This window comes from Schistocerca piceifrons, chromosome 9, assembly GCF_021461385.2.
Source record: "Schistocerca piceifrons isolate TAMUIC-IGC-003096 chromosome 9, iqSchPice1.1, whole genome shotgun sequence".
Classification (NCBI taxonomy): domain Eukaryota; kingdom Metazoa; phylum Arthropoda; class Insecta; order Orthoptera; family Acrididae; genus Schistocerca; species Schistocerca piceifrons.
The window spans coordinates 104,870,522-104,896,484 of NC_060146.1; the positions used below are offsets into that span (position 1 = coordinate 104,870,522).

Sequence of the window (25,963 nt, forward strand, 5' to 3'; positions counted from 1 at the left end):
TGCAAAAAAAAAAAAAAAGAAAGATGGTTAGAGCGTCTGCCATGTAAGCAGGAGATCCCGGGTTCGAGTCCCGGTCGGGGCACACATTTTCAGCTGTCCGTATCGAGGTATATCAACACCACCTGTCGGAAGCTGAGGGTTTCAATTAATTATCATTAATTCGAAGCACTTGAGATGTGGTGCTACAGACGAATGTCGAAAATTAGCTGGGCTGATAACGTAAGGAGTGTGGGGGCTGTGCGCAGAATCGGAGAGGAAAGAAATATGTGGAAAACACAAATTGGAGAAGGGACACGTTGATAGGACATCTGTTAAGACATGAGGGAATGACTTCCATGGTACTAGAGGGAGCTCTAGAAGGCAAAAACTATAGAGGAAGACATAAATTGGAATACATCCAGCAAATAATTGAGGACGTCGGCTGCAAGTGCTAACCTGAGATGAAGAGTTTGGCACAGGAGAGGAATTCATAAAACCACTCAGAAGATTGATGCTCCCCCTTCCCCCCCCCCCCCCCCCAAAAAAAAGTTCATAGGAGGGTTAGCCAATATACTGCTCCCATATATATCTCACGAAAAGACAGTGAAGATAAAATCAGAGATATTCGAGCCCACATGATGGCTACCAGGATTCATTCTTCCTGCGAACGATATGCAACTGGAACAGGGAAAATGTGGACACTGCTGTAGAAAGTATTCTTCGCCGTACAAAATGAGGTGGCTTCCAGAGTATAGATATAGGTGTAGACGTAGCACTGGGCTCAAATGAAGCTATTTCTGTGGTTATCACGTGCTGATACCACCCCACTGGTGTTCTACAGTTGGCAGCAGTTATGTGGGATCCTGCGGACCCAATGGAGCACATCCACTGAGCCACGCCTCCAGCGGCTCTGGAAGACGAGCGCCCTCTATGACCGCCAATAAGTCTTTGGACTTTGGCGCGCCAGTGAAGAGCCAAAGGACCTGGTACACCTGCCTAATATCGTTAAGGACTCCTGCGAGCACGGGGAAATGCCACAACACCACGTGACATGGACTCGAGTAATGTCTGAAGTAGCGATGGAGGGAATTGACACCATGAATCCTGCATGGCTGTCCATAAATCCATAAGAGTACGAGAAGGTGGAGATCTCTTCTGAACAGCACGTTGCAAGGCATCCCACATGTGCTCAATAAGATTCATGTCTGGGAAGCTTGGTGGCCAGCGGAAGTGTTTAACCTTAGAAGACTGTTCCCGGAACTACTCTGTAGCAATTCTGGACGTGTGTGATGTCGCATTGTCCTACTGGAATTCCCCAAATCCGTCGGAATAGACAATGGATATGAATGGATACAGGTGATCAGACAGGATGCTCACGTGCGTGTCATCACTCAGAGTCGTGTCTACACGGTTCAGGAATTCAATATTACTCTCTAAGTGCACATGATTCACACTATTACACCGGCCTGAAGAGTACCCTGCTGACATGTGAGGTCCATGGACACATGTGGCGCCGGCCGTGGTGGCCGAGCGGTTCTAGGCGCTACAGTCTGGAACCGCGAGACCGCTACGTTCGCAGGTTCGAATCCTGCCTCGGGCATGGATGTGTGTGCTGTCCTTAGGTTAGTTAGGTTTAAGTAGTTCTAAGTTCTAGGGGACTGATGACCTTAGAAGTTAACTCCTATAGTGCTCAGAACCATTGAATTTTGAACGCGTGTGGCTGTCTCCATACCCATACACATTCGTCCACTCGATACATTTTGAAACGAGACCCGATCGACCAGGCAACATGTTTCCAGTCACCAACAGTCCAGCGTCGGTGTTGAAAAGTACAGATGAAGCATAAGGCTTTGTGTCGTGCAGTCATCCAGGGTACATGAGTGGGCCTTCTGCTTCACAAGCCCGTATCCACGATGTTTCATTGAATAAATCACTGACTTACACTTGTTGATAGCTCAGCACTGAAATTTTCAGAAATTTGCGGAAGGATTGCAGTTCTTTCACGCTGAACGATTCTCCTCCGTTGTCGGTCCCGTTCTTGTGGAGTCGTTATCTGCAGCGATGTCGAAGATTTGATGTTCTACTGGATTCCTCATATTCACGGTACACTCGTGAAAGTATCGCACAGGGAAATCCCCAGTTCATCGCTACCTGGGAGACGTTGTGTCCCATCGCTCGTGCGCCGACTATAACACCACGTTCAAACTCACTTAAATCTTGATAATCTGCCATTGTAGCTACAGTAACAGATCTAACAACTGCGCCAGACACTTGTTGTCTTATATAGGCTTTGCCGACCACAGCGCCGTATTCTGCCTGTTTGCATATTTGTATTTGAATAAGCATGCAAATACCAGTTTCTTTGGCGCTTCAGTGTACAGTCTGCGGCTTCGAGCTCGACTCGAGACCATCACCAGCAATGGAAAATGAATCTCTGAAAATGCCAGGCAGTCTTGGTGGCGAAACGTCACAAAAATCATGAAACAAACGGCGGATGAAGAATACGAGACAGAAGACAACAAAAAAATGGTTCAAATGGCTCTGAGCACTATGGGACTTAACATCTGAGGTCATCAGTCCCCTAGAACGTAGAACTACTTAAACCTAACTAACCTAAGGAAACCACACACATCCATGCCCGAGGCAGGATTCGAACCTGCGACCGTAGCAGTCGCGCGGTTCCGGACTGAGCGCCTAGAACCGCGAGACCACAGTGGCCGGCTCAGAAGACAACATGCAGATTGACGCACATAACGATTTCCACATCTTCCGATGATTCTCCGTCAGAGATGAGATGCTGCCCCATTCCTAACATGAAATACTCAAACCAGACAGGAGTTTTGCTCGACGCCCCATCGTGATTCACACAGTGTGCGAGTAAAGGGCAAACGACAGTATCGTACAGAACGCTCGCGCGCGGCATTTCGCCGACAACAGTCAGCAGCGAAAGCGATTCGCTCGGCCTGGTAGCGTGCCTGCGCCGCGACTCCGGACTGATACGTGCACCAGCGGTATTTTCCGAACGCTGCCCCCAGTAGAACAGCTTCCCTGTGGAGGGGTGGGGCGGACCGGAAGTGATTATATGTGGAGGCTGGGTGTGCTGGGCGCGGCCGCGCCTCGCACGTGCCGCCCGCAGGCCGCCGCCCACACAAAGCGTGCACGTGCGCATTGGCGGCCAGCAGCGCGTGTCAGAGGCGCGCGTGCTCGGGCGAGCGCACCACCTCCAGTCGCGTCACGTCCAGCGGCCGCCTCCTCTGTCCAGCACGATAAAGCGCGGGGCAGGTGAAGCACCACCACCACATATCAGAAATCAGCTGTCCCCCGTGACTGCGCTCGCGTATCAGTGAAGCGAAATGAAACATGTGCGGCGTTACTGGTCGGGAGACCCCATTTCTCAAGTTTGGTGCAAGTCTTTGTACGCTACTGGCCATTAAAATTGCTACACCAAGAAGAAATGCAGATGATAAACGGGCTCTCATTGGACAAATATATTATACTACGAGGTGCATTCAAGTTCTAAGGCCTCCGATTTTTTTTCTCTGGACTGGAAAGAGCTAGAAACATGCACATTGTTTTAAAATGAGGCCGCGTTCATTGTCAATACGTCCAAGAGATGGCAGCATCGTATGGCAGATGGAATTTTACCACCAGCGGCGAGAATGAGAACTGTTTTAAATACTTAAAATGGCGATGTTTTCCTTACTTGAACAGCTTGCAATCATTCGTTTTTTGAATTTGCGTGGTGTGAAACCAATTGAAATTCATCGACAGTTGAAGGAGACATGTGGTGATGGAGTTATGAATGTGTCGAAAGTGAGTTCGTGGGTGCGACAGTTTAATGAGGGCAGAACATTGTGTGACAACAAACCGAAACATCCTCGGGCTTGCACAAGCCGGTCTGACGACATGATCGAGAAAGTGGAGAGAATTGTTTTGGGGGATCGCCGAATGACTGTTGAACAGATCGCCTACAGAGGTGGCATTTCTGTGGGTTCTGTGCACACAATCCTGAATGACGACCTGAAAATGCGAAAAGTGTCATCCAGGTGGGTGCCACAAATGCTGATGGACGACCACATGGCTGCCCGTGAGGCATGTTGCCAAGCAATGTTGACGTGCAACGACAGCTTGAATGGGACTTTCTTTTCGTTGGTTGTGACAATGGATGAGACGTGGATTCCATTTTTCAATCCAGAAACAAAGCGCCAGTCAGCTCAATGGAAGCACACAGATTCACCGCCACCAAAAAAATTTCGGGTAACCGCTAGTGCTGAAAAAAATGATGGTGTCCATGTTCTGGGACAGCGAGGGCGCAATCCTTACCCATTGCGTTCCAAAGGACACTACGGTAACAGGTGCATCCTACGAAAATGTTTTGAAGAACAAATTCCTTCCTGCACTGGAACAAAAACGTCCGGGAAGGGCTGCGCGTGTGATGTTTCACCAAGACAACGCACCCGCAACAGTTTCTTCGTGATAACAACTTTGAAGTGATTCCTCATGCTCCCTACTCACCTGACCTGGCTCCTAGTGACTTTTGGCTTTTTCCAACAATGAAAGACACTCTCTATGGCCGCACATTCACCAGCCGTGCTGCCATTCCCTCAGCGATTTTCCAGTGGTCAAAACAGACTCCTAAAGAAGCCTTCGCCGCTGCCATGGAATCATGGCGTCAGCGTTGTGAAAAATGTGTACGTCTGCAGGGCGATTACGTCGAGAAGTAACGCCAGTTTCATCGATTTCGGGTGAGTAGTTAATTGGAAAAAAAATCGGAGGCTTTAGAACTTGAATGTACCTCGTACAACTGACATGTGATTACATTTTCACGCAGTTTGGGTGCATAGATCCTGAGAAATCAGTACCCAGAACAACCACCTCTGGCCGTAGTAACAGCCTTGATACGCCTGGACATTGAGCCAAACAGAACTTGGATGGCGTGTACATGCACAGCTGCCCATGCAGCTTCAACACGTGTACATAGTTCAGCGTAGTCAGCGCGTACACAACTTTCCCACTAGAGAGCGCCCCGCTAAGCACTACGAGATGGCGCTGTCATTGAGATGGACCAAATTCTGCTTCCGCCAATCTGCGTATTAATATGTAACGCAGCCAAACACAGAACCTTTTCTCCTCGCGGATCACACTCACGCAGTGCTACATGAACGCGCCAGGTATTATAACGAGTGTACAGACCTCTGATTAGTTAGTGTGTATCAGTCTCTACCAGTCTGCATCAACCTGTACGAGTTCTACATTTGTCTGTACCAGTCTACAGTCAAGTTTCAGTCTGCACCTAATAAGATTACCATATTCCTGTACATAGCCATGAAGATAAGATTTTGTCAAGTATCAGAGATATATGTGAGAATAAGATTAACGTACGAATACCAAAGGAACTTCAGATTTCAGTTGTAAATAGCATCCAGAACCAAGTTAAGTAATTTTTATGCTTGTAATTATTTTAATAAATGTGGATGAAAATTAGTCAAGTTCTGTTGGTCACCGTCAATCTGCTGCTCTAAGCGTGCTAGTGGCATTTCTATCGTCTGACCTAACGGCAGAAGATAAACACGCCACGATAAGACCACGAGACATATTGCTGACACTCGCCTACTTCGCTAGAGCGACAAATCAAATAATCTGATGGTGTGTGTACTGAAGGTCTTACAGTACGCACACCACAACACAATACCACAGTTCATCAAGAGTAGTGACTGGCGTACTGTGACAAGCCAGTTGCTCGGCCACCATTGACCAGACGTTTTCAGTTGGTGAGATATCTGGAGAATGTACTGGCCAGGGTAGCAGTTGAAAATTTTCTGTATCCAGAAACGCCCGTACAGGACCTTCAACATGCGGTCGTGCATTATCCTGCTGAAATACAAGTTTTCGCAGGGATCGAATGAAGGGTAGAGCCACGGGTCGTAACACATCTGAAATGTAACGTCCACTGTTCAAAGTACCGTCAATGCGAACAAGAGGTGACCGAGACGTGTAAGCAATGGCACTCCATACCATCACGCCGGGTGATACGCCAGTATGGCGATGACGAATACACGCTTCCAATGTGAGTTCACCGCGATGTCGACAAACACGGATGCGACCATCATGATGCTGTAAACAGAACCTGGATTCACCCGAAAAAATGACGTTTTGCCATTCGTGCAACAGGTTCGACGTTGAGTACACCATCGCAGGCGCTCCTGTCTGTGATGCAGCGTCAAGGGTAACCGCAGCCATGGTCTCCGAGCTGATAGTCCATGCTGCTGCAAACATCGTCGAACTGTTCGTGCGGATAGCTGTTGTCCCCATCTGTTGACTCAGGGATCGAGACGTGGGTGCACGATCCGTTACAGCCATGCGGATAAGATGCCTGTCATCTCGACTGCTAGTGACACGAGGCCGTTGGGATCCAGCACGACGTTCCGTATTACCGTCCTGAACCCACTGATTCCATATTGTGCTAACAGTCATTGGATCTCGACCAACGCGAGCAGCAATGTCTCGATACGATAAACCGCAATCGCTATAGGCTACAATCCGACCTTTATCGATGTCGGAAACGTGATGGTACGCATTTCTCCTCCTTACACGAGGTATCACAACAACGTTTCACCAAGCAACGCCGGTCAACTGCTGTTTGTGTATGAGAAATCGGTTGGAAACTTCCCTCATGTCAGCACGTTGTAGGTGTTGCCACCGGTGCCAACCTTGTGTGAATGCTTTGAAAAGCTAATCATTTGCATATGGTTCAAATGGCTCTGAGCACTATGGGACTTAACATCTGTGGTCATCAGTCCCCTAGAACTTAGAACTACTTAAACCTAACTAACCTAAGGACATCACACACATCAATGCCCGAGGCAGGATTCGAACCTGCGACCGTAGCAGTCGCGCGGTTCCGGACTGAGCGCCTAGAACCGCTACACCACCGCGGCCGGCATTTGCATATCACAGTATCTTCTTTCTGTCGGTTAAATTTCGCGTCTGTAGCACGTCATCTTCGTGCTGTAGCAATTTTAATGGCCAGTAGTGTATTTGACGTCACTTCGGCGAGGTGCGCGTCTATGATGGTAAAATTATGATAAGGACAACACCCATATCTAGGCGCGACCGGAAAAAATTCGTCCTGGCGAGGAATCTAAAGCGGCATCCTACGGACGAAGCACTAAAACGCGAACCAAAAAACACCAATAAGACTTCTTAGGATGTGTGACACTCATCGGCTAAAATGTGATGGCTTCGTTACTGATATCAGTATGGTAATACGGTCGTACAGGACTGTATAAGCATCGTATTCATTACGTTGGTGGGTTGGCTGATTTATGGGAGAAGACCAAAGAGCGCGATAACCCGCCAGGGTAGCTGAGAGCGCTTATGTGCTGCTTCCTGGACTCGGGTAGGCGCGTCGTTCCCGGGTCGGATCCGCCCGGCGGATTAACGACGAGGACCAGTGTGCCGGCAAGCCTGTATGTGGTTTTTAGGCGGTTTTCCACATCCCACTAGGTGAATACTGAGCTGGTCCCCACATTCTGCCTCAGTTACATGACTCGCAGACATTTGAAACACGTTCATTCTATCATAGTTTACACTAGATGCAGACATCTGGGAACACTAATTCCATCCCAGGGGTTGGGGGTCGCGATAAGAAGAGCATCTGTGACTAACATTACCAAATCTGTAGTAACAAGGCTGACCCCACGTTGAAACTGACAGAGGCCCAAAGGAAATGATGATGATGATGATAACCAAAGAGCGAGGTCATCTGTCCCTTTGGGTTAGTGAAGGATGAGGAAGGAAGCCGGCTGTGCCTTTCAAAGGAATCATCCTGGCCCCTGCCTGAAACGATTTAGGGTAATCACGGCAAATCTAAATCTAGATAGCAGGATGCAGATTTGAACCATCATCCTGCCGAATCCGAGTCCAGTATGCTAACTACTGCCCCACTTCGCTCGGTTTCATTACGTTGAATCGTATTGTATAGGCCATATCACAGCATTTTCACAAATATAGTAAAGTTCTTAAGTCGAAGACTATACAGCCTTTTGGAAGCCTTTGCCACGTGTGCCCAGCTGGGAACAACATCAGCTGGGCACACGTGGCAAAGGCTGCTACGTTTTACTTTACTTTTGGCTTGAGCATAGCAGCTACAGATTCTGGCTATTGCTGTTTAGCAATGTAATTTTACGATTTAGCAACATTTCATTCTGACCAAGACACCTCTAGCAGGTGTCGAAACCTAGGTCAATGTAAGCGTACCTACCATTTATGTGTAACCTGTTGGCTGTTTAATTTTATGTTGAAACTAGTATACAATTGCTGAAAATGGATGTGCGTAATGCAGAGGAACTTACGTGACCAAGAAGATCCGTAGATTTGTTCCCGACAAACCCTGCGTGGTTTTGGCGTTGTCAATGACAATCGGTTCCAAACCAGATACCACTTGCTGCTGTCAATGAATGCAGATCAATCACTTTCACTGGCAACATTGGTCAGACCAGCTACATCTACATCTACATCTACATCTACATTTATACTCCACAAGCCACCCAACGGTGTGTAGCGGAGGGCACTTTACGTGCCACTGTCATTACCTCCCTTTCCTGTTCCAGTCGCGTATGGTTCACGGGAAGAACGACTGTCTGAAAGCCTCCGTACGCGCTCTAATCTCTCTAATTTTACATTCGTGATCTCCTCGGGAGGTATAAGTAAGGGAAAGCAACTGGACAGTAGCTGACCAGAAACATGTGGTGTGGTCAAAAAGTCACGATTTTGAGCGTTTTTAACACGTTTTAATTAGGCTGGTTTCTTGTCTGTCTGTTGGGTACAAATTCAGCAGATGATTTTCAAGTAAGTTCGCAATGAGCTAAAGACTTGAAAAATTCAATGCAGCTCGGAACTAGATCGCACTACAACGTTAACTCGCTTTCGCGCCTGGTGTGTGGCGCAGGGTACTTTGTTTTCCTGTCGGCTTGCCTGTTCCATACACATTTTGCAACTGGTTTCGATGAATTTTCAGCGTAGTTCAGAATTAGATGACAGTGCTGTATTAACTCGCTTTCTTGTCAGGTGTGTGGCCTTATTTTATTTTTCAATGGGCTTGTCTGTTTGCTACAAATTCTGCGCTTAATTTTAAATGAACTTCTAGATGAAATAGAGGCTTGGAAATTTCAACACAGCAGATCACTGGATGGCAACTGAATGTTAACTCGCTCTAGTATATGGTGTGTAGAAGAGGGCTATTTTGCTTCCATGTCTTTGTTCGGTAAAAATTTTGCAATTGATTTTAAATCAACTTTCTAACGAGCCAGGGACTTGAAACTTCCGATATAGCTCAGAACTGGGTAACAAAGCAGTTTTAAGTTACATTTGTGTCTGGTGTGTGGCGGAGGGTACTTTGTTTTTTGTCTGCTTGTCTGTTCGGTACAATTTCTCCAACTGATCTTTCCCCCTTTTCCTGTTCCAGTCGCGAGTGCTTCGCGGTGAGAACGACTGCTAGTTAGCCTCCGTGTGAGCTCTATTCTCTCTGACTTTTTGTTGGGTCTAGACAAGACAGCCTAGACACAATGAGAGGAAGCCGAAAGGCACGCGCTTAAACTCACGCAGGCTGGTGTGAGGTCTGAAACAGTTAAAAGGAAATGAGAACTTAGAAAGTGGACGCAGTTGCTGTAATACTTAACTTTAATCCACAATTGTAGAACATCGCTCTTGATGATACATGCTTCATATAATAAATATCAATTGAATACGGCGCCTCGCTAGGTCATAGCAAATGTAGCTGAAGGCTATGCTAACTATCGTCTCGGCAAATGAGAGCGTAATTGTCAGTGAACCATTGCTATTAACGTCGGCTGTACAACTGGGGCGAGTGCTAGTACGTCTCTCTAGACCTGCCATGTGGTGGCGCTCGGTCTGCGATCACTGACAGTGGCGACACGCGGGTCCGACGTATACTACCGGACCGCGGCCGATTGAAAGGCTACCACCTAGCAAGTGTGGTGTCTGGTGGTGACACCACACTTTTATCTCCACAATCTTTTCGAGGGCTATACATAGGTGGAAGCGGCATATTGATCGACGGAAGTGGAAAGAAACTGAAAGCAACCTGTCTCCTCTGTCATAATCTCGTCAAAATGTTTGAAATCGACTGACAAATTTCACACGCATACAAGACTAAAAAGCAGAAAATAATTATTTAAACAGAACAGCTTTTTAATATAACACGTTTTTAAAACGGACAAAAAAGTATAAAATAATTTCTCCTAGATCCATATGTTTTACTAGCCCCCTACAGAGAGCCCTGCAAATTTGTGCTTCTGAATTTTTAATAGTTATGACAATACCTGTAAATTTGAAACGAAAAACGTGGGTCACACGCAATAGATCTGCTAGTTGGGCCGGTATTACACTATCATATTTCTTTGTCAAAGGTGACATATAAAATATTTATGTCAAAGAAATTTGATGTTGTGATACGGAACTTTGTGAAATCTTGTCTGTCGTCAAATGAATAGGATCACACCTACGCCCTCGCCATAGATTTTATCATAAAAGTTGTTCGTCTTCTGTTCACTGCAATGTGAAACGTAACCGCTTGGAGCGCTGGCGTCGCTACAGCTATTTCACGTCTCTGTAGTATGGCTTTGAAGTTGGTGTGTTCTTCGATTCTTTTCTTTTTTTTTATTACACTTGCTACAACTAGGTTGGGGGGAGGGGGTGGGGAGGGATGAACAAGGGGCACAGCGCATGCTATTAATTGTGTGTTGAAGGTTAGGTGGAATACGCTGCTGCGATATATGTCCACAATCACAGCCGCAGTCATCCACCTCTACATCTGGAAACATACAGGCAGGTTTTCAGCAAGTCGGAATAAAGAATATAGTCACACTGTAAAATAGAAAAGTTCTTTCTTAACTTTCCATACTACTTTGTCTATTTTTGGATGTCATAAGTTAAAAAGCCCTTGATCTGTTTCGTATTTTTTATTAATTTTTTAGTTGCTGGAATACTAATTCCATTAATTAAATTATTCAAAAATAAAAATAGTTCCTATTGCTCATATAGTGTACTAAGCATTAATTACTTTTACATATTCCCCCTTCAGAGCTTTATAAATCACTTTACACGTTTCTGGAATTATTTTGGCTAATGTGATATTCGAGAGCTGCGTTGTAAACTAGAGTAGCTCTCTCTTGTATCTTCCTGTCTTCTACAATGTCTCAAGTGAGTATTCTGTCTTGTAATACGAGAAGCCACTTTAATGAGCAAATACTAAAATATACACTCTCATTCATTCGTAATTAATTTATATATAACGCTGGAGGTCGTCCACTTGCAGCTCTCGTAGAAAATTTTGCTGAGTGCTTTTACTACCTCGGCATAATTCCTATGGATTCATCCAAGTATATTTCCTTTTTTTCCGCTGCCTTTCTTCTAAATACACACAAAATGCAATTGCGATACTAGCTACTGCAGCGCATAATAATAAGTTGATATGCCCCATCTTGAAATTTGACGAAAAATATGACGACAGTGTTTTTAGCGCCGCGTCAAAGATCTTTGTCAAAGAAATTTGGCGAATATCTGATCATATTTCTTTGCCAAAGAAATATGATAGTGGAATACCGGCCTAAGGGACTGTAGACAGCTGCTGTCGCTGAAAAAAAAAATCACTTAACAGTTCACATCATTTGGAGTGCAATAAAACTGTTAACGACGTAAGTGCACTCTTCATGAGTCAGTTACCTATTGCACGCGCCGCACGTATTTCGTTTTAAATTTTGCAAGTGCAGTATTGTCGTAGATATTAAAAATTCACAAGCATAAATTTTCTCGACACTATGTTTAGGGTTTGGAAACTGTATGGAGCTAGGAGAAATTATTTTATCCTTTTTCGTCCGTTTTAAAAGGTGTTATATTAAAAAGATTTTTATTCAAATAATTATTAAGTTACCCGAAGCGTCGAGTGCAGTGAGATGTTTAACTCACGGCGTGTGGAGAGACTTCCGCATTGACAACGTACGTTCCTGCTTTAACGAACACTCAAGTACCCTGCCACACTTCGACCCGACCTTAATGCCATATACATTTTCAACTAGCTTCGCAATGACCTAAAGGCTTGAAAATTTCAATACGGCTCAGAACTGGATGTCAAGGCAATATTAACTCGCTTTCGTACCTGGTGTGGGGCAGAGGAACTTTGTTTTTCTGACGGCTTGCCTGTTCCATACAAATTTTGCAATTGATTTCAAAATAAGTTATCGATGAGCTAGAGACTTGAAACTTCCAGTGTAGTTCAGAACTAGATAGCAATGTGTATTAACTCGGTTTCTTGTCAGTCGGCTAGTCTGTTCGGTACAAATTCTGTACTTGATTTTAAACGAACTTCTCGATGAGTTACAAGCTTGAAAACCTCAATGGAGTGGCGGACGAAACGAATCAGTCAACAACGCCGCAAGTTTGTTCGTTCTGTGGGATGTAATCATTAATAAGTGGCTTCTTCTGGATAAATCGTATCCTTACGGAACTGAGGCCAGTTATAAGACCACAGGCGCTTTTACGCGGCCTTTTTTTTCTTTATTGTGATTTTAAACACCTTATACAAAGGCGGGCTGTCAGCAGCACAGTACGCCGCTCTTCAGCCTTGAGTTTCACAATAAGCAGTACATATAGGTGTAACAGAGAATACAGTCATAACGGTGAGCAAAAAATGGAGACACTAAAAAACAAAAAACATGGACTCATTCACGCTGGACGAGAAACATCACTAACACTAGTTGACACGGCGCGCATAACATGGACGATGGCGACGGCACACGTGAACGGTGGTGGCGTGACGGCGAACAAACACTAAACACAAACGAAGGCGCACACACATGAGACACTGATGGCGATGATCTCCGGCGCGCGAATGTTCACTGAGTGTGTGCGAGTCCGGTGACCTGCCAAGAGAGGGGGAGGAGGAAGGGGAGTGGGAGAGGGAGAGGGGAGAGCAGAGATGCCATGGCCAGGGGACAGAGGGGGAGGGAGGAAGGGGAAGTCCGGGTGAAGAGGGGTGGAGGGAGGGGACAGGGCAAAAGGAAAGAGAAGGGAAGGGAAGAGAAGGGAGGGAGGGTGCCTAAAGGAAAGGACACAGGAAATGGGGGGGAGGATCAAAGTTGATAGGAGGGGTAGATGGAGGGGAGGAGGACATCATCAGGGAGGGGGAGCTGGCGGAAGCCACCCCGTGGGAGAGGGTAAGGAGGGTGGAGAGATGGAGACCGGGTGGGACGTGGGAATACAGACGCGGCAGCGGGGGGTGGGAGAGGATGGGGGAGACTAGCGGGTGAGGAGGATCGAGTTTGCGGGAGGTGTACAGGATCCGTATCCTTTCAAGGAAAAGGAGGAGGTGGGGGAAGGGGATGAGATTGTACAGGATCCGCGTGGGGGAGGGGAGACGGATGCGATAGGCGAGGCGGAGAGCATGGCGTTCGAGGATTTGGAGGGATTTATAAAAGGTAGGGGGGGGGGCGGAGATCCAAGCCAGATGGGCGTAACAAAGGATAGGGCGGATGTGGGATTTATAGGTGTGAAGGATGGTGGAGGGATCCAAACCCCACGTATGGCCGGAAAGGAGCTTGAGGACACAGAGTCAGGAGCGTGCCTTCGCTTGGATTGTCCGGAGATGGGGAGTCCAGGAGAGGCGACGGCCGAGGGTGACGCCAAGATACTTAAGGGTGGGAGTGAGGGCGATAGGACGGCCATAGATGGTGAGATAGAAATCAAGGAGGCGGAAGGAAGGGGTGGTTTTGCCTATAATGATCGCCTGGGTTTTGGTACGCGGCATTAGCGTGTTGTAATTCATGAATATTCCCAAGCTAGCCCATTCTGTCGAGAACACAGAAGAGAATTTTAGCGGAAATTAATGTCTAGAAGCCACAAATAGAACTAAATTTCTGGTCCATTAGAAGACGTGATTCCATATTCTCTTCATACTGCGCTCAAGTAGAGAACTTGGCCCGTGTAGTAAGCTGTTGTGCTAAATCCTCGAACTCTATGAAACGTAATTTCCCAAAACAGAAACTTCCTCAGTCCGGAGTCGCTTGCTGCCATCTGTTGGACTAGCGGCAGAAGCTGGCGGGTGAAATACGCCGGGCAGTCACGAACACCTGTGGGTCGAATTCATGTACTCGGCTTCTTATGTCCATTCGTACAAGACAACGCAGGGAGGGACACGAAACATATTCGTCTGGCAGAGTTCATACACTCGCGTGAGAAGACCTTGTCCCAAATATTTTGTGTAATCAGTGATCTTAACGTATGTGGACAGGTCATTTTTGTGATGCAGGCTTCTACGTTTTGTACGTGTTTTACGAGAGATGGCAAAGAGAGGACACGACGTAACTTTTGGAACTCTTTTTATCGCCTCCTTATTTCTACATATTATTGGCAGGGCGAGTCGCCGAAGACGTGTGCCGCTACTCAGTTCGTGAACAACTTCAAGGTATGCAGACGAGGCCTCTTCCAAATGACAGTACGCCGAGGGGCTCGTAACTTTTGTATGGTAAATACATACAACATCTCCTCAAAAGTATCCGGAAACCCCGTAAGTAATCGGGAATCGAGTTCTTGATGTCACGACAGGCGGAAACGCCAATATAAAAGGAGACGGAGAGGGTTTTGTTGTCAGTAGAGAATCAGTAACGCCTGAATGGGTCGAATCTTGACTTCGAACGTAGACTAGTCATTGGATGTCACTTTAGTGACAAATTCATCCGGGATATTCCAACCCTTCTAAAGCTGCCCACCTCGGCTGTTGGTGATGAGAGTGTGAAGCGGAAAATAACATCCAGCACAGATAAGACAACCAGGCAGACATCGTGTACTAATGGACAGAGATCATCGAGCCATGTGGAGGGTGCTGGGACAAAGTTGCATGAAGTAAGGGGAAGCGAACACTGAAGTTCCAAAGAGCTACCATCAGTCAAGCCACAAGAATGATTGTACCTAGGTCAATGGTTCCGCCGGCCGAAGTGACCGTGCGGTTAAAGGCGCTGCAGTCTGGAACCGCAAGACCGCTACGGTCGCAGGTTCGAATCCTGCCTCGGGCATGGATGTTTGTGATGTCCTTAGGTTAGTTAGGTTTAACTAGTTCTAAGTTCTAGGGGACTAATGACCTCAGCAGTTGAGTCCCATAGTGCTCAGAGCCATTTTTTTTCAATGGTTCCTAAACTTTCTTATATCATTACCCCTGTTAGAATGAATGATGAAGGAATTCGTGGTGCATCGCAAGTGCTACCCGTAATTCCTTCTCATATAATAAAGCTAATTATCCACTTGCTACAAAACATACTTATCCTTTCTTACTCCTATCACTGCGCCACTTGCTTGACCTGCACACTGCAGCCCCATTTAAAATCAATCAAGTTAAAATCTGTGCACTATACTTGCCGTTTGTAAATCACTTGATTGCTAAACTCCCTACTTCTGAACTGGCAAAAATTGGGCGATTTCAGGCTCTCAATGCTCTTGTCTCGAACCACTATAATAATAAAATAATGATAATACTGTGTACAGGAAGAGGTCAAGGAAAATTGAACATTCCATACTTGGCGTTTGCAGATGACTTGGCGATTGTAACCGACAGTGAAGAAACAGCAGTAAAACAAATCGAGTCCCTCAAAGAATGCGCAGAGAAGTTGGCTTGCAAATCTCCTTTGAGACGACCGAATTCATGTGTTCCAATTTAGATATTCCGAAACGTAAAACAAATTATGGTGAAATAAACAGAGTCAAACACGTTAAGTACCTCGGTGAAATTATTGAAGTAACAGGACTGGAAAAAATAGCACAAAAAATACAGATTGCAGGAAATCAAGAGAGCGACCGGACTTGTTTAAATTTTCTATAACAAAAAATGCCTGTCAAAAGGCACTAAAATCAGTCACTACAACACAGTAATCAAACCGACAGTTACGTATGCAAATGAAAAACTCTAATGTAATCGAAAACTAGATTTACAAGAAATTAAGAAAGTAGAGAGAAAGATTATTAGAAAAAATCTGAGACCACGATACACACAAAACGGATACACAATGCAACCATCGAGACAACAGATAAAGTATCAAACATTGAAACTGACGTCAGAAAGAGACGAATGAAGTTCTATGGATACCTAGACAGATTACCTGGAAACAGATTAACTAAACGTCTATTGGACTACGTGACAACCCCTAAAGCATGAATACCTTGAGTAACTGAAGTTAAGAAGGATTTGACAACAGCAAAAATTGTGTAACAAGCATATCGGGCAGGGATACACAAAATTGATAGGTGGAAGTTTATTCCAGAGATGGAAGGAAAGTGGATAAAATGAAGAAATGCTGGCAAAATAAGAAGAAACCCAAGAAACATTGAAAATCACCTGATTATCGTTCTCCAATGGTGACATTCTATAGTAATAATAATAATAAAAACAATAATAATAACACTGTGTGCAGAACTATAGTAGCCCTTATGTTGTTACTGCTATCTTTTACTGCCAATTAATTCATTTATCTGTTTGGAAGCGAGTAATGAAGCAATTTGTGAACTACTTCCGGTACTATGTACAACTTGGAGAAGAAGTTTTCTTGAGATATTTAGCGTTTGTTATATATATATGTCTCATTTTTGTCATCAGCGATATATGGAACAAAGTACAAGGTATACACTATGTGATCAAAACTATCCGGACACCTCTCTGAAAATGACTTAAAAGTTTGTGGCGCCCTCCACATGCTGGAATTCAGTATGGTGTTGGCCCACTCTTAGCCTTGATGACAGCTTCTACTCTCGCAGGCATACGTTCAATCAGGTACTGGAAGGTTTCTTGGGGAATGGCAGACCATTCTTCACGAAGTGCTTCACTGAGGAGAGGTATCTATGTCGGCCGGTGAGGCCTGACACGAAGTCGGCGTTCCAAAACATCCCAAAGGTGTTCTATAGGATTCCGGTCAGGACTCGGTGCAGATGACTGATGGGGCTGCTAAGTGATATACCGCGTACTTCACTCCTCTGACTTAAGCCCTTGTAACTTCAACTCGATTTCTAAACTGAAGGAATCACGTCACAGAATTCGCTTCGAACTCCCACAAATTCGTCGGGCAATAGACCGTGCCACTCGAACTGTCAACACAACTGGAACTGCTAAGAGTATTCTACTACTTCCACATCGCTGGCAACGGGTTATACACAATGCTGATGACTACTTTGAAGGTCAGTAAAACTTTGAAACACGTATTTATTTTGTACAAGCTGTAAAAACTAGTTGCCTCTATTAAAGTCCTACCCTCTTAGAGTGGATTGTGCAAAGAAAATGGACTGTGTAGAAAATGGAACTTTGTACGGGCACTGATGTCCACGCAGTTGAGCGCCCCACAAACCAAACATCGTCATGTACAGGGTCTTTCAAAAATGACCGGTATATTTGAAACGGCAATAAAAACTAAACGAGCAGCGATAGAAATACACCGTTTGTTGCAATATGCTTGGGGCAACAGTACATTTTCAGGCAGACAAACTTTCGAAATTACAGTAGTTACAATTTTCAACAACAGATGGCGCTGCGGTCTGGGAAACTCTATAGTACGATATTTTCCACATATCCACCATGCGTAGCAATAATATGGCGTAGTCTCTGAATGAAATTACCCTAAACCTTTGACAACGTGTCTGGCGGAATGGCTTCACATGCACATGAGATGTACTGCTTCAGCTGTTCAATTGTTTCTGGATTCTGGCGGTACACCTGGTCTTTCAAGTGTCCCCACAGAAAGAAGTCACAGGGGTTCATGTCTGGCGAATAGGGAGGCCAATCCACGCCGCCTCCTCTATGTTTCGGATAGCCCAAAGCAATCACACGATCATCGAAATATTCATTCAGGAAATTAAAGACGTCGGCCGTGCGATGTGGCCAGGCACCATCTTGCATATACCACGAGGTGTTCGCAGTGTCGTCTAAGGCAGTTTGTACCGCCACAAATTCACGAAGAATGTCCAGATAGCGTGATGCAGTAATCGTTTCGGATCTGAAAAATGGGCCAATGATTCCTTTGGAAGAAATGGCGGCCCAGACCAGTACTTTTTGAGGATGCATGGACGATGGGACTGCAACATGGGGCTTTTCGGTTCCCCATATGCGCCAGTTCTGTTTATTGACGAAGCCGTCCAGGTAAAAATAAGCTTCGTCGGTAAACCAAATGCTGCCCACATGCATATCGCCGTCATCAATCCTGTGCACTATATCGTTAGCGAATGTCTCTCATGCAGCAAAGGTAGTGGCGCTGAGGGTTTGCTGCGTTTGAATTTTGTATGGATAGAGGTGTAAACTCTGGCGCGTGAGACGATACGTGGACGTTGGCATCATTTGGACCGCAGCTGCAACACGGCGAACGGAAACCCGAGGCCGCTGTTGGATCACCTGCTGCACTAGCTGCGCGTTGCCCTCTGTGGTTGCTGTACGCGGTCGCCCTACCTTTCCAGCACGTTCATCTGTCACGTTCCCAGTCCGTTGAAATTTTTCAAACAGATCCTTTATTGTATCGCTTTTCGGTCCTTTGGTTACATTAAACCTCCGTTGAAAACTTCGTCTTGTTGCAACAACACTGTGTTCTAGGCGGTGGAATTCCAACACCAGAAAAATCCTCTGTTCCAAGGAATAAACCATGTTGTCCACAGCACACTTGCACGTTGTGAACAGCACACGCTTACAGCAGAAAGACGACGTACAGAATGGCGCACCCACAGACTGCGTTGTCTTCTATATCTTTCACATCACTTGCAGCGCCATCTGTTGTTGAAAATTGTAACTACTGTAATTTCGAAAGTTTGTCCGCCTGAAAATGTACTGTTGTCCCAAGCATATTGCAACAAACGGTGTATTTCTATCGCTGCTCGTTTAGTTTTTATTGCCGTTTCAAATATACCGGTCATTTTTGAAACACCCTGTACCTGTCACAGAGAATTGTTCCTCTTAATGATTGACATATCTTCCGCTGGTGCATACGCATCTGAAGTTACACTAACATCCGGCCATGTCTTCTGGAAGGTTTCACATTTTTGTCAGGCTGTGTAGTTTATGGCTACCCCGATAAAAGAGTGTTATATTACTAGATGCACGAGGCTGCAGAAGAAGAGGAGCTAGAGGCAGAGAGATAAGCAAATAGTGGAGATTCGTCTCGAAACCTAAATGTGACGTGCGCGGCGTAGGCGGTGGCTCTTCCGGAAACGTGCGTCACCCACGCGGGAGAGTTCTCAGAGTGGAGGTGTGAAGAAGCGGGCCCCGCAAGTGCTTCAGCTCGGTGGGATCCTGTTTCGCGACTGCGGTATTGACACACACACACACACACACACTGCAGACGTCCCCGGCAGCAAACACAGGCCGCTGGCAGAATGGAGGAAACGGCGGATGTGTGCTATGCGTGCCAGTCACCCAGTCTGCTGGCTCAGAATTATCACATGACAGCATACCTCTACTTTGTTTACATAAAAGCTACTTCTCGGTACAAACACAATGCATTTGTGGAAGCTTGCTCAAGCTATAAAAGCAATGAAAAATTCGCTAATGGGAACTTCTGAACATACTTAAATCTAATTTTTTTGGAAAATCTGTATAGTAGAATCTGTGCAGAATACGGTTGCCTACGCCTAGTGACCAGTTTTCTTGCAAAGCGCTGGGGGAGTTCATTCGTATCGCTCGGAAGGGGAGGCCGACAGTGTCTGCCACCTTTCGGCTGGTCGGTAATGACAGAAACGAGGAATGTGCCCTCCGATCTTTCTCAAACGATTTTAGAGAAACTACTCAGTAAAAAATTTCATTTTTACTTTGCTTCGAACCTTATGTGTTCATGATGGCATGCCCATCATTTCTTTAATAGTCATACTTATTGTGATATTTATGTGGAAGTACGACACTGTGCAGAACTTGGAAAAGATTGCAAAGAAAAATAGGAGTCGCTATTATTATTATTATTATTATTTTCAGCCATAATGGCTATGTTTGTGAACCGTGACTGTGTGGCATAATTATTTATTTCAAATTTCTGCTACCAGTCACTTTTTATTTTATGCTTAATCTAACATAACGCAACACGTTTCGAACATGTTCTGTTCATCTTCGGGCGTTTATACAGACAGAGAGAAATGTTACTTAAAAATAAAGTCTTAAACTAGATCAATCTAGAATACTTTGTCCATTGTATTTACTGTAGCTGCTGGTGTGGCATTTGGGGGAAGGAGGACAACAGTATATGGCTAGAAATCGAAATCAGTGATGTCTTCTGCTGGTTTTCTTCTTTGTGGTTGACTATATATATCACAGCCTGTATAGGATGCATACAGATTTGCATCAGTTATGTGTTACGAAAATAGTGTGAAAGGCTTTTATATGACAGTTAATCATTTTACTTCACATCTTAGCCAGAACTTCTCACCTCTAGTTTTAGCAATTTGTGCTGAGATAGAGTTACAGTTAGTCTTAATCTTCACATCTCGAGTCGCTATGATTTTGCGTTTTGTGGATATTGCCGGCCGCTGTAGACGAGCGGTTCTAGGCGGTTCAGTCCGGAACCGCGCTGCTGCTACGGTCGCAGGTTCGAATCCTGCCTCGGGCATGGATGTGCGTGATGTCCTTAGGTTTGTTAGGTTTAAGTAGTTCTAAGTCTATGGGACTGACGACCTCAGATGTTAAGTCCCATTATGGTTAGAGCCACTGGAACCATTTTTTTGTGGTTATTACACAATATATTGCTGCACATGCGATTTAGCGAACATATGTAATTTTTCCTTAGATTTTGGTGGAGGTTTCTGTCACCAGTCTTGAGAAAACTGATCTGACGTAGTACGCTCATTTGCAATTGCGCCGTGCCAGTGATAAAACCAGAGTGAAATATTCCCAACATTTCTGATATTTCATTAACAGTTTCAGATATCGACATGAGACTTTGGTAAATGATAGTACAAAAAGGAGGAGAGTATTTTTCCATATCGTTATTATGCAAAACATCATTACCTACCATGTTATTCCACTAACTACAGACTTTTCCAATGAAAGAATGCAATTTTTAAGGGCCATACATAGCTGGTGAAATGAGAAATGCTATGGGTTTCGGAACAATATAAGTTTATTTTTGTTTATTCTTATGACTAGTACCCCCCGTCGGGCAGACCGTTGGCCGGGTGCCGGTCTTTCAATTTGACGCAACATCGGCGACCTGCAGTAGATAAGGATGATAGGATGATGATGAGGACAGCACAACACCCAGTCCCTGGGCGGAGAAAATTCCCCGACACGGCCGGGAATCGAACCCGGGCCCAGCTGACCGACAATCCGTCACACTGATAATTCAGCTACCGGGGAGGACTAACAATATAAGTGAGGTCACTACACGTTTATTTTGTACCGAAGATGTGCTTTTTCATAAGATGTTGATCTTACTTTTTTTCAGATCCTGACTTAATACACTTAACAAACCACTGTTTTAGAATTCTCTCGCAGTTGCGACAGCACAACGTGTTAGTGAGCTGTGGGTAAACTCCGCTGAGTTATGGCAAAAAAAGCAAATTTTAAGATAGAAACAAGAGAAATGTGTATGTTTTACTCAGAATTCCTCACTAATAACATTTCTCTGAAAGCTGCAAATGGTTAATGGATCAGGCGAAAATAAATCGCTGCATTTTCGGCGGAATTCTTTTTAGATGCTAACCAAAGCAGAGGTGACAGTTCTTTGGAATGGTCACCAGGCAAGGGACGCCCCTTAATACCTACAAAAATTGTGAGCGCAACGTCTGCCTATATCCCCTACCACTACCGCTCTCCGTACGCATGCCCTGCCTGCCTGCGCATCTACCGCCCACGTTATTCTGCGCGGGCTCTATTTTATAGAAGAACTAGCGACTGCCCCAGCTTTGCGCGCGTAGCCCTAAGTATGTACGGATGGGCGACCTGTCTGGGGCAGTGGTAATTTAATTTTCTTTATGGATGACTGTATAGAATCATGATCAAATTCAGAAAACAATTTCAGCTTACTGAATATCGTCACTTTCATACAATACAGGATGGTCCATTGACAGTGAATGGGCCAAATATCGCACGAAATAAGCGTAAATCGAAAAAACTACAAACAACGAAACTTGTCTAGCTTGAAGGGAGAAACCAAATGGCACTATGGTTGGCCCTCTAGATGGCGCTGCCATAGATCAAACGGATATCAACTGCGTTTTTCTAATAGAAACCCCCATTTTTTATTACATATTCGTGTAGTACGTAAAGAAATATGAATGTTTTAGTTGGACCACTTTTTTTTCGCTTTGTGATAGATGGCGCTGTAATAGTCACAAACGTATAAATACGGGGTATCACGTAACATTCCTCCAGTGCTGACGGTATTTGCATCGTGATACATTACCCGTGTTAAAATGGACCGTTTACCAAGTGCAGAATAGGCAGATATCGTGTTGATGTATGGCTATTGTGATCAAAATGCCCAACGGGCGTGTGCTATGTATGCTGCTCGGTATCCTGGGCATCATCCAAGTGTCCAGACCGATCGCCGGATAGTTACGTTATTTAAGGAAACAGGAAATGTTCAGCCACGTGTGAAACGTCAACCACGACCTGCAACAAATGGTGATGCCCAAGTAGGTGTTTTAGTTGCTGTCGCGGCTAATCCGTGCATCAGTAGCAGACAAACTGCGCGAGAATCGGGAATCTCAAAAACATCGGTGTTGAGAATGCTACATCAATATCGATTGCACCCGTACCGTAATTCTATGCACCAGGAATTGCATGGCGACGACTTTCAACGTCGTGTACAGTTCTGCCACTGGGCACAAGCGAAATTACGGAACAATGACAGATTTTTTGCACGCGCTCTATTTAGCGACGAAGCTTCATTCACCAACAGCGCTAACGTAAACCGGCATAATATGCACTATTGGGCAACGGAAAATCCACGATGGGTACCACAAGTGGAACATCAGCGACCTTGGCGGGTTAATGTATGGTGCGGCATTGTGGGAGGAAGGATAATTGGCCCCCATTTTATCGATGGAAATCTAAATGGTGCAATGTATGCTGATATCCTACGCAATGTTCTACCGATGTTACTACAAGATGTTACACTGCATGAGAGAATGGCGATGTACTTCCAGCATGATGGATGTCCAGTACATAGCTCGTGTGCGGTTGAAGCGGTATTGAATAGCATATTTCATGACAGGTGGAAGCACCATACCATGGCCCACAGTTCACCGGATATGACGTTCCCGGATTTCTTTCTGTGGGGAAAGTTGAAGGATATTTGCTATCGTGATCCACCGACCACGCCTGAGAACATGCGTTAGCGAATTGTCAATGCATGTGCGAACATTACGGAAGGCGAACTACTCGCTGTTGAGCGGAATGTCGTTACACGTATTGCCAAATGCATTGAGATTGACGGACATCATTTTGAGCATTTATTGCATTAATGTGGTATTTACAGGTAATCACGCTGTAACAGCTTGCGTCCTCAGAAATGATAAGTTCACAAAGGTACATGTATCACATTGGAACAACCGAAATAAAATGTTCAAACGTACTTATGTACTGTATTTTAATTTAAAAAACCTACCCGTTACCAACTGTTCGTCTAAAATTGTGAGCCATATGTTTGTGACTTTTGCAGTGCCACCTATCACAAAGCGAAAAAAGTGGTCCAACTAAAACATTCATATTTCTATATGTACTATACGAATATGTAATATAAAATGTGGGTTCCTATTTTTTAAAAAATCCGCAGTTGATATCCGTTGGACATATGGCAGCGCCATCTAGCGGGCCAACCATAGCGCCATCTGGTTTCTCTCTTCAAGATAGACAAGTTTCGCTCTTGGTAGTTTTATCGTTTGACGCTTATTTCGTGAGATATTTGGCCCGGTCACGATCAATGGACCACCCTGTATAAACGAGTTAAGCAGCACACAGCATGAAAGATTTCAGAGGCACAAATGTTGTCTGTTGCATATTTAATTGACATCTGTAGTGATATCTCATCACAAAGATATGAGCTGCAAGTTACCCAACCACCCACTCCATCCAGCTGCAGCGCCATTTCCGTACAAAAGATCTGTTATTATGAAATTAATATCTGATTCATCCCATATTACAGGTCGTTTATGAATTAAGCATTACCTGTCACCGGCTCCTTAAGTCCCAACTCGCGCCGGTTTGGCGTTGCATGTGGACAGCCTTGTTTGTTTCCAAGCAGTTCTACCATTCCCTGCTTGATGGCACTAACATCGTCTTCGCAGTTGCTAGTTTATACCAAATATTTATAAACAATGTACATAAGGCTTCCTCATCAATCAGTGTAGTTTCTGAGATTATAAACACACAGTTCGACAGCATCCCGTCTTCAGGCTACAAGTGGCCCATCGGGACCATCCGACCGCCGTGTCATCTTCAGTTGAGGATGCGGATGGGAAGAGCGTGTGGTCAGCATACTGCTCTCCCGTTTGTTATGATGGTTTTCTTTGAGTGGGAGCCGCTACTATTCGGTCTAGTAGCTCCTCAGTTGGCATCACGAGGCTGAGTGCACCCCAAAAAATGGCAACAGCGCATGGCGGCCCAGATGGTCACCCACCCAAGTGCCGGCCACGCCCGACAGCACTTAACTTCGGTGATCTGACGGGAACCGGTGTACCCACTGCGATAATGCCGTTGCCTGAGATTATAGACATGCCTTAAATTTTATTTCGTAGGACTGTGGTGCTTGTTAGCGGTATGACACCGACATGTGCTGTCAAATATACGGTCAACTAAGGTTTTTCCGTAGGAGGGGATGAAGGATGTTATCTTGTATGGAGGGTCATTGATAAGTAAGCACGGGTTGTTCAAAAAGTCTCTCCGTAGTGTCGTATGATTGTTAGCCGCGCGTGCCGTATGCCGCAGTGAATATACCGAAATGAAACTCCTTGAAATACAATTTATTAATTTATTGAATGTTCATTTTTACTTAGAAATTTTCACATTAAATGTTGAAAGTGTCCCCCCTGTTGTTGAATACACAATTCAATTCGTCTAATCATGTTTCCAAACACAAGCTGTAACATTTCTTCTGTAACAGAACCAGTGAAAGTGGATATTACAGTTTTCAATTCATCGCTGGATTTTGGACGGTTTTTATTGACAGTTGCTTTCGCTGAACCACAGAAGAAAAAGTCAGGTGATGTTAGGTCAGGCGATCGTGGAGGCCAAAGTCCCTATGAAATTATGTGATCACCAAAAACATCAGCAAGCAGTGACATTGAAACGCGAGTTGTATGCTTGGTTGCACCATCTTGTTGAAAATAAGCGTTCAGTATATCACTTAACACAAGTTCTCTTGTGAAGGGCTATAGATTATCACTGCAGTATCGTTGAGAGTTTATTGTTTCGTTGAAAAATATGGGACCCAGGATCCGACGTCTAGAAATTGCAATCCAAACTCCTATTTTCACAGAATGAGGTGGTTCCTCATGAATACACAATAGATTTGCAGTACTCCGCATATGAGAATTTTGCGAGTTCATGTACCCGGATGGATGAAACCGCGGCTCATCAGTGAAAAACGTTTCATTAAGAATATCCCTACCATTTTGTTGAACGTAGTTTTTGAACCATTGACAATAATGCAGTCTCTTGCCATGATCAGTATTTTTCAGTTCTTGCACGACAGTCAAGTTGTATGGCAAAAGTTATAATTTTTTCCTTACAGATGTGTGGGCCGTTCCGACACTAAAATCGATTTCCTGGGCGAGTTTTCTTACTGACTTGTTCGGACTCGTGGACATTTCATCGGAAATATCGAGTAGTTTATCCTCAGACAAAACGCTAGGACGACCACTCCTCGGTGCACATGTCACTGAACCCGTACTTCGAAATTTGTTAATCAGATCTCGCACAGTCTCGCGATGTGGGAGTGTTGTCTCCGGGAAAACTGAATTA

The 25,963-nt window shown here is 44.9% G+C and overlaps 1 pseudogene; it reads right to left on the bottom strand.

Moving 5' to 3' along the window:
- Positions 1-24,584: 24,584 nt before the first annotated feature.
- LOC124717401 lies at positions 24,585-24,702 on the bottom strand (annotated as a pseudogene).
- Between the last annotated feature and the right edge of the window lie 1,261 nt (positions 24,703-25,963).